Source organism: Nicotiana attenuata, chromosome 9 (assembly GCF_001879085.1).
Source record: "Nicotiana attenuata strain UT chromosome 9, NIATTr2, whole genome shotgun sequence".
Lineage (NCBI taxonomy): Eukaryota > Viridiplantae > Streptophyta > Magnoliopsida > Solanales > Solanaceae > Nicotiana > Nicotiana attenuata.
In genome coordinates this window covers 32857767-32870466 of record NC_031997.1, presented here as the reverse complement: position 1 = coordinate 32870466, position 12700 = coordinate 32857767, and the positions used below count along the sequence as shown (strand labels likewise).

The 12700-nt window shown below is 39.9% G+C and overlaps 1 pseudogene; it reads right to left on the bottom strand.

Annotated features, from left to right (window-relative positions):
- LOC109232640 lies at positions 670 to 12480 on the bottom strand (annotated as a pseudogene).

Here is a 12700-nt window from a genome sequence, read left to right as displayed (position 1 = left end):
TTCATTTTTCCCTGTGTAGAATGGAGTGTTGCCCCTGATGTGAGCCATACCTCTAACTTGCTTGACTTGGCATCCCTCAAAGATTGATCGGAAGGTCTTTCTTTGGACCGTAACGTGGGCTTTTGGATAGGGTTAGAAAGAAAGGATATCATAAAGGCTCAAAACAACTTGAATGGGTTCAGAATTACAACTTTTGGAATCAGATCTCTTACAAAGACCACAACTTCTGCCCCAGTTTCTTTGCCTGGGGAACTTTGAATTTTTATTTTGATGCGACCGAACCGTGAGGCTTCCTATGTATCCTTAGAAGGAATCAGGTCGAACGTAGTTCATGACATTTGAATTGCTTTGTTTTTTGTACTTTTCTCTCATTTTTTTTCCTTTTCTTCTCTTTTCTTCTCCTTCTTTTGCTTTAATTACGTTTTTTTTTTCAATTTCTTTTTCTCTTTTCCTCTTCTCTTGTTCCTCTTTTCTCTTGTTTATTTATCTTCTGTATCTGTGTTTCTGAACTTGCTACTGATTCCAAAATAGGGGTATGAAAGAAAACAAATAAGGCTCAAAATGGGTAACAAAGGATAAAGTGTTCAGATAGCAGAACAAAATGCCTTCGTTATTCCAATCTTCAAAGCATGCTAAATACAAACAACACAATTAAACAAACTGAAGAAATCATGCATAATATCTTTTGAATGCATCGGAATTGATAGCCATATCTACACATTTGCCTTCTATATCTGTTAAGTACAAAGCACCATTGGGAAACACTCTCGTTAGAATGAATGGCCCCTGCCAATTCGGGACAAACTTGCCTTTAGCTTCAGCCTGATGTGGAAGGATGCGTTTCAATACTTGCTGGCCCACTTCGAATTTCCGGGAACGCACCTTCTTGTTGTATGCTCTTGCCATTCTCTTTTGATACAATTGACCATGACACACTGCCGCCAGTCTTTTCTCGTCAATCAGACTTAATTGCTCCAAACGGGTTTTGACCCACTCATCATTATCAATTTCAGCTTCAGCAACAATCCGAAGGGATGGAATTTCGACTTCCACGGGTATCACTGCTTCAGTACCATATACCAACAAATAAGGAGTTGCACCTACTGAAGTGCGAATAGTAGTGCGGTAACCCAGCAACGTAAAAGGCAACTTTTCATGCCACTTCCTAGAACCTTGCACCATCTTTCGAAGTATCTTCTTTATGTTCTTGTTAGCCACCTCAACAGCTCCATTTTCCTTGGGGCGATACAGAGTGGAATTACGATGCGTAATCTTGAACCGTTTGCATACTTCTTTCATCAAATGGCTGTTAAGATTACCACCATTGTCCGTGATGATTACCTTGGGAATTCCGAACCGGCAAATGATGTTTGAATGAACAAAGTCAACCACTGCCTTCTTGGTTACAGATTTGAAAGTCATAGCTTCAACCCACTTAGTGAAATAATCGATGGCTACCAGAATGAACACTACTAGAAAATGTGCCTATGGCAACGCATGGAAATCCGTTGCAGCAGATAGGTAAACCGTTGCCATAGAGGTATCGTAACGGTTGTACGCTCGTTCCACCAACTCACGTGCCAATAGAGCTTAAGGAACGGTTCTTGCAATGGTTCACTAAACTGTTGCTATAGTGTGGTCTATCGAAACGGTTTTCTGTCTCCCTGTTGGAACGACTATGCTTATCAACTGCAACGGTAAATCCGTTGCAATGACTTTTAATGCAACCGTCAATAACCGTTACCATATCATTTAAGCAACGGTTATGTAAGCTATTGTTACGACAATATATGACTATGAGAACGATTTCTTCCACCTATTGCAACCGTTTGAACTACCTATTGCAACGGTTTATAGCTCATTTTGGAACGGTTTGTACGTCCTGTTGCAACGGTTTACGTTTTCTATTGGAACGTCACATGACTCATATTGCAACGTTTCTAGTAGGCTATTGTAACAGTTTAATTGAATCGAAAATATTGCCCCTGTTGTAAATAAATATTTACATATACAATAAATCATAAATTACCAAAATTTATATAAATAACAAAATGAAACTATTCATAATCTAAATTGTCCAACAAGCTAATAATATCTATAAAAGTGCAATGTTCTACCCCAATAGCACACGTTTTATTCCAGAGTTAGAAGTAAGTTTCAAAATGTCGATAACAAATATTAATCCTAGACCATGCATTTACAACAATTCAAAATTCTTCTTAAGTAAGGTCTAGATCTTCACTGCCTCCGTCTTTCATTTCTTCATCTACTCCACCTTTACAAAAGAGTATAAATAAAGTTAGTATCCTTCAAGAGAAATTAACATACAACTCTTAAAATGTACAAGCTGCACCAAAGCATTGTAAAAAAAAGACAACAAAAATAAGAACATGACATTCAACTTGATCAGTTGCAAGATCTAATTGAGTTTCAGTTAAATAATGAGCAAGCACATATATATGAATAGAGCAAAAACTAATGAAAAAGAAGAGCAGATATCATTTTCAGTTCTCCACTATATATGATGTTGTTTTGACTGAACCAAATACTTTGCTCTTGATTGTTATGGCCAGAAAAATTCAAAAAAAACAAAAAAAAGACAAATGGAGTGACACCAAGAAGTGACAAAGTTTATGTAACCCAGAGTTGAGTGAAACTATAACTAAGTGGACATGATCAAATGATTTGTTAGTAAAACTATAACGAAGTGCCTTTGTAGTTTCATAATGTAAGTATAAGCTAGGACTTAGCTAGTTACCTAATCTAATGGAAAATTTAGATAAATTAGTAACCAAAGCACGTTTAATCAATTGCTATAGTAGTGAGATGTTTGGCCATAGATTCTTCTACTTTGAAAGAATGAGCAATATCTTGGTCACAAAATAATATGCACATTCAGCAAAAATAAATTTTGTTCCACATCAAACATGACTTTTGTAATAAGGCCTTTCATTTGGTTATCAAATGACAGTGAAAACCAGAACATGCCTAGATTGTTCTTTGTTATACAACTATTACATGCCTAGGTGAGCGGGAGAACAGCAGGTAAAAATACAGAAACCTCCATTAGGAACTCCATAAAAAAATCAGCAGAAACCTTCATTAAAATGCAGCTGAAAAGATGCTAAAAACAAAGCAAAATAGCTGTAAAATTTCACAAAAATGCAGCAAAACAACTGCAAATATCACCCAAAAATGCAGCAAAACAGTTGTAAAAATAACCTTCCCAAAGCTGCTGCAAAATGCAGCAATTCTCCTTCCCAAACACATAAAAAAATAGGAGAAGAAGAAGAAGGAGAAGAGGTGTAACACTTGGTACAGACTGACCTTGATTGTTACTGCTGACGATTGAACTTTTCCTTCATTCTTTGTTGCATCCTCTCTTCCATTTCCTCTATTTTTTGTTGCATCGTCTCATCAGTAGCATCTACAGAGGATCTACAATCTCTCATTTTCTTTTTCAGGACAGTCTTGGTAACTCCTCGACCATACAATCTTTTGCGGCCTGGATGCTCAGGTCGCATGACTGATGCAAAAGCGTCAACTTAATCACTTCCATCTTCACTTTTTTGAGTTGATTGTATTCTCACCATTTCAGCCTATAATCCAATGCATGAGAAAAGAATTAAGAAAATAAAATTGAGTTTATAATTAAAAACAAATTAACTTAATAGATTATCCGAAATGAGTAAGCATGTGACAATGGACATCAACTAATTACTCATCGTTTTCCAATCATCTTTATGAACAAAATGGAAGAAATGAAACGTCAATATTCAAAATGGATAAATGACATGAAACGTCAATATTCAAACTTCTAAAGCTATTTGTGCATAAAGAGAGTACACAAGACAAGAGCTTGTGATGTCCATTTCTTCCAATTAGTTGGATCTAAATCCAACTTAAATGACATGAATATATTTTCAACGGTAACCATGTACATGGTAGGTAACCATGTACATGGCAGAACATTGATAGAAACCACATATTTCACTCCTTCAAAAGAGGGGACGAAGCCTGATTCCAGTAAACTTTTAGATGAACTACAGTGACATATGAATTCATTTTCAGGCATGACACCAGAGCAATACACAAAGATATGGATCACATGCTAAAGAGCAACAAACACTCTTAAATGACTACATGGAGTGATTCACAATTATATAATAGATAATAAGTGCCTTTCCCTTATCATATATGTGCACGGACCTCTTAGATTATAGATACTAAAGGTCATATATTTTAGAATACTCAAAGAGACCTCTGCACATGGACCAAAGGCCATATATGAACTGTTTAGTGTATTGCTTGAAGGGAAATATTTTACTGCATCACATATTTAAAGAGCCGACGAGTACAAAACTAGTAAACTATACTAAAAATTACAGCAAACATTAAATTAGCAATTTCTTACAGTTAACTAATTGTATTCTCATATGAGCCTTTGTATACTCGACCATATTTTCTTTTTTCTTGTAGCCACAAAGATGTCCACACTTGATAGAGTATCCGAAGTATCAACGATTTTCTTCTTTTTGCCTAGATATATAAAAGCTGGTATAAGAATCTTTTTATGCAAAGCTAGCAAGTTCATAGTTTTTTTAAAAAAAAAAAGAGAAAACATCAAACCTCGCGGATTAGAGCATAACTTTTTGCAAACAGTATGTGGATACCTCAACTTTTTTCGATTCTTGGTATTGATTTTGGACGTTTTCTGCAAATAAATAAGTCAATCAACACACTTTTGGTAGCAGCCCACACTTAAAACCAATTCGTGAAACATAATGGAGTTGTAAAATAGCTAACAACTTACCAATCTCATATTTTTTCCGATCATTAAAATCCCTTATTGAATATTCCAACCAGATTCAGTGTAACATTCTGAACCACACAATCTTTGAACAAGAAAGAATTTCGAAATCTAAAATTTATTTTTCTGAGAAGGAAATCCAGAATTTATCTTACACAATATAAACATATATGTTAAAAGGCTTTTTCTTTTATATTCTAGCTAAGAATTTTTGAGTAAGAATCTGTAGAGCTAGGTGTAGAGTAAATCCCAGCAAGGCTACTATTGTAGCACTGAAAGACTAAAGAAACATAAGAAGTTGATTCCTAACGTTCCAAAATAATTTGCTTTTAGAGAAATATTGTAGTTTTTCCAACTATTTGCTTTGTATTGGTTGATGAATTTTATCGTATTTGACCTATTTTTGTTGACCAAATGTTTGGCGAGGAAGTAAGCGAGTTCATTTTCATCAACGTCGTGCATGTTTTTATGCTTTTAAATAAAGTGCTAGAGAAACCAGCTTCTCTCATAACCCTACTAACACTAGGTCATCTAAAATTTACAAAATGAACTGCTCTAACTCAACCTTAATAGTCAGAAGAGGCTGCTATTGCTGTTGTTCTATGCAGCCTCTTCTCTGATGAGCTTGTGCTCTTTTGAGTGCAGCAATGAAACCATTAGACAAACAAGGCTGGCCATGAAGGAGTGGACCAGGACTTGTTGGAAGCCTATTAAGTGCCACATTAAAATATAGCTCAACAGCTCTACACTGAAGAGGATGATGATGATGAGAAGTGGCTATATGATTTGATTGTGATTTGAGACAAGCCCTACTAAGATGATAAAACATATATTCTGATGAACTGTAAGTAATTCAAACCAGGAATTACTTATATTCTGCTCACCGTGAAACCAAAATCACGGCAATCACAAGGTTAAATTAGTTCAAGAATTGCAATATTAGATGGAAGAATTACAGGAAACTGAGACATAAAAAACACATAAAATATAGTATAGCTTTTTCATTTTAACCCGACTTAACTGGGAGTTCAGAAAGAAAAATGCAAAATTAAATCTAAATTTAAAATTTATCCCTTCGATCTAGGGCCGGATTTAAGACTATAGAAGCAAATTGCTCGTTAAATACAAAGAAAACTGCTGCTAGTTTGCTTCAAAGGGGAAAATATGCGACCTTTACAACAGAAAAAAGGATTAAATTAGGATGATTTTTTTCTCATAAAATCGAGAGCAAAAATGGAGGAATTACGGTACAAAAAGACCCTAATAGATCTCTAACTTAGAATCAAAGCTTCAGTAGAAAATACTCACCACTTTAAGGAAGGAAGAAATTAATAAGTTGAACAAGAAAGAATGAGGGCTCTTCGATTTCCAACTTGTCTTTCGATTCTCTGACCATAAACTCGAACACCAATTGGAGAATGCAAAGCCTGCATCACGTCATTAGGAAAGGGAAAAACATTAATTTTAGAATATTGAAACTTTTAAAGCTCTACAAAGAGGATGAAGTAAATCTATAAATTACTGTTTAGGCATAGAATGGAACCATATTTAACATTTCAAGCTCTACAAAGAGAACGAAGTAAATATGTGACTTACCATTCTAGGTATAGACATGGAAGCATCAATCCAGGTAACCTACCTGTATACATTCATCCTCGATCGAAAATGGCAAAAGACTTGCTTTTCGGGATTTTGGGAAAAGCAGCCGCCGATGATGGATGGGCTCCTGGTAATTTCCGGATGAACGATAGAGGCGTCTGTTAATATTTGGGAGAGAATGCCGAAGGAGTGAGTGGGGGTTGTACTAAAATTAGGGATTTAGATATTAGTATTTTATTAGATATAAAAATAATTTTAGCGGGTGTAGAAAAATTGGGTGAAAAATAAGGAGGGAATTAATGAACGTTGCCATAGAGAAATATTTTTAATCAACTGTTACAGTAGATAGATTTATTGCCACGGTTACAGAAATTGTTTCCATATAGACATCTATTGTAACGGTTCGTAGGATATTGCAACAGTTAGGGTGCTAAAGTGTCCTAATAGTTCCAATAACCTTTGGTAATGGTTAAAACCGTTGCGATACACCCCCTATAGCAACGGTTACAGATCCGTTGCAATAAGAAACGTTGTCATAGCCCCAATTTCTAGTAGTGGAACCTGTGCCCATTTGATGCTGCTGGTTCAATTGGTCCAATGACGTCCATGCCCCAAGCGACAAAAGGCCAAGGTGCGGACATTGTATGTAACTCAGACGGCGGAGAATAGATCAAATCACCGTGTACCTAGCATTGATGACACTTGCGCACCATGCTGATGCAATCTCGTTCCATGGTGAGCCAATAATATCCTGCTCGAAGAATTTTCTTCGCCAAAACATACACACTCATGTGCGGTCCACAAACTCCGACATGCACTTTGGTCATGAGTGTGGTGGCTTGTTTAGCATCTATGCACCTCAGCAGTCCAAGATCTGGAGTTCTTTTGTACAAAACTCCTCCACTTAAGAAAAATTCACTTGCCAGACATCGAATTGTTCTCTTTTGATCTCATGTGGCCTGTACTGGATATGCCCCCAACTTGATGTACTCCATGATATCGTGGAACCAAGGTTCACCATCAAGTTCCTCTTCCACCATGTTACAATAAGCATGCTGATCACGCACTTGAATATGCAAAGGGTCAATATAAGCCTTATCTGGATGATGTAACATTGACGCCAGAGTAGCCAAGGCGTCAGCAACCTCATTATGGATCCTAGGGATATGCCTGAACTCTACTGATCTGAATCGCTGACAAAGATCCTGCAGACATTGTCGATATGGTATGAGCTTTAAGTCTCGAGTCTCCTATTCTCCCTGAATCTGGTGCACCAACAGATATGAATCTCCCAAAACCAACACTTCCGGGACTCCCATGTCCACAGCTAACCTCAAACCCAAAATGCACGCTTCGTAATCAGCCATGTTGTTGGTACAATAGAAACAGAGCTAGGCTGTGATAGGGTAGTGGTGCCCCGTTTCAAAAATGAGCACAGCTCCTATTCCGACACCTTTCATGTTAGCGGCCCCATCAAAGAAGAGTTTCCAACCGGGATTTTCATCCTGCTTAGCCTCATCAATATGCATTACCTCTTCATCAGGAAAGTAAGTCTTCAAAGGTTCATATTCTTCATCCACCGGGTTCTCGGCCAAGTGATCGGCCAAAGCTTGGGCTTTCATCGCAGTCCGAGTCACATAGACGATGTCAAACTCTGTAAGCAAAATCTGCCACTTTGCGAGTCTTCCTGTGGGCATAGGCTTCTGAAAGATATACTTTAGAGGATCCATGCGAGATATGAGATAAGTACTATAGGACAACAGATAATGCTTCAACTTTTGTGCCACCCAAGTCAGGGCGCAACACGTCCTTTCAAGGAGAGTATACTTGACCTCATAAGAAGTGAATTTCTTGCTGAGATAATGAATAGCATGCTCCTTCTTGCCGGTGATGTCATGTTGGCCCAACACACAGCCAAACGAATTCTCTAGGACTGTCAAATAAAGAATCAAAGGCCTCCCGGGCTCCAGCGGGACTAGCACAGGTGGGTTTGACAAGTACCTCTTGATTTTGTCGAATGCCTCTTGACAATCATCAGTCCATTTGACCGCAGCATCCTTCTTGAGCAACTTAAAGATGGGCTCACAAGTTGTCGTGAGTTGAGCGATAAACCTGCTAATGTAGTTTAACCTCCCTAGCAGACTCATCACCTTAGTCTTGTTCTTTGCCGGTGGTAATTCCTAGATGGCCTTAATCTTCAACGGATCCAACTCGACACCCAGCCGACTGACTATGAACCCCAGCAGCTTCCCTGATGGAACACCAAATGCACATTTTGCAGGGTTGAGCTTAAGATTGTACCTGCGGAGCCTCTGGAAAAACTTTCTCAAATCCCTGACGTGGTCTGACTGCTTCCTGGATTTTATGATCACATCATCTACGTAGACCTCAATCTCCTTGTGTATCATGTCATGGAATATGGTGGTCATTGCTCTCATGTAATTTGCCCCAGCGTTTTTCAAACCAAATGACATGACCCGATAGCAATATGTTCCCCACGGCGTGATGAATGTCGTCTTTTCCGCATCTTCCTCATCCATTAAGATCTGATGGTATCCCGCATAGCAATCCACAAAAGACCCAATCTCATGCTTGGCACAGTTATCAATCAAAATGTGGATATTTGGCAATGGGAAGTTATCCTTCGGACTTGCTTTGTTGAGATCACGGTAATCAACACATACTCTGGTCTTACCATCTTTCTTCGGCACAGGCACAACATTAGCTAACCAAGTGGGATACCGCGTGACTCGAATGACCTTTTCATCAAGCTGCTTTGTGACTTCTTCTTTGATCTTCACACTCATGTCAGTTTTGAACTTCCTTAATTTCTGTTGACGGGAGGGAAAGCTGGATCAGTTGGCAATTTGTGAACTACCAAGTCGGTACTCAAACCCGGCATGTCATCATACGACCATGCAAAAATATCTTTATATTCAAACAATGCTTTGATTATTTCTTCCCTGATTTGTGGTTCAAGATGTACACTTATCTTGGTTTCTCTGACATTATCTGGATCTCCTAAATTGATTGCTTCAGTTTCATTCAAATTAGGCTTGGGTTTTTCTTCAAAATGATTTAGTTCTTTACTAATTTCCTCAAATGCCTCATCCTCATCGTATTCTGTTTCATCATCACACTCTATTTCTTGGATTATTATTTCAGAATTAGATTGGCTTTTAAGCCTTGGCCGAAGATTCCTCATGCATGTCATGTCACTGAAACCAGCATAAAAAGAACTGTACAAAGAAGAAAAGAAAACAAAAATAAAACTATCAGGAATAATGGAAAAGGGAAATTGCATTTCATTGAAAATAAAGGATAGAAGGGTTTGTACATCAAAACAAGTGAAAAATAAAAATCTGGATTACAACCCTGGAATAACCCAGATAGAAAGGAAAACAAAGCAAACTACCAAAACTCCTTCCGAGTAGGGAGAGGAGTAGCCTTCCAATTGTTAAGCTTCACTTTCGGCCCGACGAACTGGACATCCGCTTTGCTGGAACCTTCTCCAATTTCTACCATGTTCACCTCATCAAATAACCTCTGGAACCTTTCAATTAATTCTTCATCAACGTCAACCACAGGATTTGGGACTGCTGACACTGGGCGCTTCACGGTCCCTGGTTTGACAAAGGACCTGGAGAGGCATGGGATAGGTTTCGGGAGTGCCCATGCCTTCTTTTTCGATCTTTTAGCCATTTTCACATCTTCCCCTGTGGGTTTCAATCCTAGACCAAATCGTACCCAAATTTTCAGGTAGAGACACTAGCTGCAGGATACCTTGTAAAGATGCGCCCAGACCTTTGCCTGGTACAAAACCATTCTTCAGCATTTCAGATGCCACCATGACAGATGCGGAGGCTAACTTTGGACCTGGAATACATTCCCCTTCTGGAACCTTCTCAACTGGCACTATTTCAGAAACTTGGTAGACCCAAGGCCCCTTATCATCTTCGGCCTCAATAAACGGGACAGAGGTATCATTGTAAGCACCCAGGCTATCATCACCATGCACGATAATCTCCTGTCTGTCCCACTCGAACTTGACCATCTGGTGCAAAGAGGACGCGACTGCTTTGGCAGCATGTATCCAGGGCCGACCCAACAGCAAATTGTAAGAGACGGCCACATCCAGTACCTGGAACTCCATGGTAAATTCAACTGGTCCTATTGTCAGTTCGAGCACTATATCGCCAACAGAATCTTTTCCCCCTCCATCGAAACCTCGGACACATATATTGTTCTTGTGGACCCGTTCAATATCAATTTTCAACTTGTGCAGAGTAGAGAGAGGGCAAATGTTCGCACTGGAACCATTATCCACCAACACCCTAGTAACCACAGAATCTTCACACTTCACTGTAAGATAGAGAGCTTTGTTGTGTTCGGTACCTTCTAAAGGCAACTCGTCATCCGAGAAGGTGATCATGTTCGCCTCAAATATCTTGTTGGCAATTTTCCCCAAATGGTTCACTGTGATTTTGTCGGGGACATGAGCGTCATTCAGAATCTTTATCAGGGCTCGGCGGTGCTCATCTGAGTGGATCAACAATGATAGCAGGGAAATCTGAGCAGGAGTCTTTCTCAACTGTTCCACGATGGAGTAATCTTGCACCTTCATTTTTCTCAAAAACTCCTCTCTTCTTCAGTGACCGGTTTCTTCACTAGAACTGGATTGTCTCTGAGTGGCTTAGCTTTCCTTAACTCTTCCGGGGCGAAGCATCTCACTGAACGAGTTAATCCTTGGGCTTCATTAACTTTCTCTTTCACTTCCTTCCCCCTTATAGGTCACTATTACCTGCTATAGTTCCATGGGACAGCCCTGGTGTTGACTACTAGCAGCTGGGTCACAGGTTTGATAATGATAGGGTCTGTGCGGGCACCCTCTACGATTTTGACAGGCTTATTCGCCACCCCCGGCACGATCACCTTTGGCTTTTCTTGCTTTGCTACAGCATCACTTGGGGATCTCTTCTCAACTACCACAGATGGCTTATCGTTTGGCATGCTCAACTTGTCTGCTGATCCTTCAGCTATCGAAGAGGTTGCTTTTGTGACAACTGTTCCCTTGACTAACTTAACCTCACTAGACCACATCATCATGACGGATTGTGAAGGCTTCTTGGGCTCCCCATCCTTGTGTACTATCTCGATCATGTTCGTTTCATCATGGGCTGGCAATGGGTTCTGATTTATGTTGGGTGCTTCCGGAGTTTGGACCACAATTTGGTTTGTATCGATGAGATCCTGGATGGCATTCTTCAAATGCCAACACTTTTCCGTATCGTGCCCCGGAGCACCAGAACAATATGCACAGCTGAGGGAGTAATCCAGATTCGTTGGAGGGGCGTTTGGCAATTTTGACTCAATTGGCCTCAGCACATCCAACTGCCTCAATTTCTGAAATAAGCTGGTATAAGACTCCCCACGCGGGGTGAAAGTTTTCTTCTGCTGCAGCCTTTCTTTTCTGAACTCGGGCCTGGGCTGGAATCCTGGACCGGCAGGGTTTTGGTATGTTTGTGGAGGTGGGTAGGCATTTTGTGGAGCTGGGTAGGTATTCTGTGGGGCTGGGGCACGCCATTGTGGGTAAGAAGGAGGTTGAGTGTATGACTGGGCGTGGTGGACATGGTATTGAGGTGGCTTGACAGAATACTGAGGGTCTGGTGATGGAAAGTAATGTTGAGGTGGATTATATGGGGTTTGGGTGTAGGTTCGGGGATGGGGCCGAGGCTGGGTGTAATGGTGTGGTGTACCCCTCGGACCATGCCACGATCCCAAGACAACCATTGCAACATCTTCTTTCTTCTTCTTTCCTATTACTCCTCCAGTACCATTCTAGATTGCTTGGGTAGTTGCTTTGATAGCTGAGTAGCTCATGATCTTGCTCGATTTGAGCCCTTCTTCTACCATACCTCCCATCTTCACTACCTCATTGAAAGACTTACCTATGGCCGATATCAGATGACCAAAGTAAGTAGGCTCCAGAGCCTGAAGAAAGTACTCTACCATTTCACTTTCCTCCATCGGGGGGTTGACTCGTGCTGTCTGTTCCCTCCAACGAAAACCATATTCCCTGAAACTTTCACTAGTCTTCTTCTCTATCTTAGTCAAAGAGAAATGATTTGGAACAATTTCTATGTTGTATTGGAAATGCCGCGCGAATGCTTGGGCTAAATCATTCCAGGTATGCCATCTGCTGTGATCCTGACGAGTGTACCACTCCAATGCCGCGCCACACAGACTCTAGCTAAAGTATGCCATTAATAGCTCGTCTTTCCCACCAGCTCC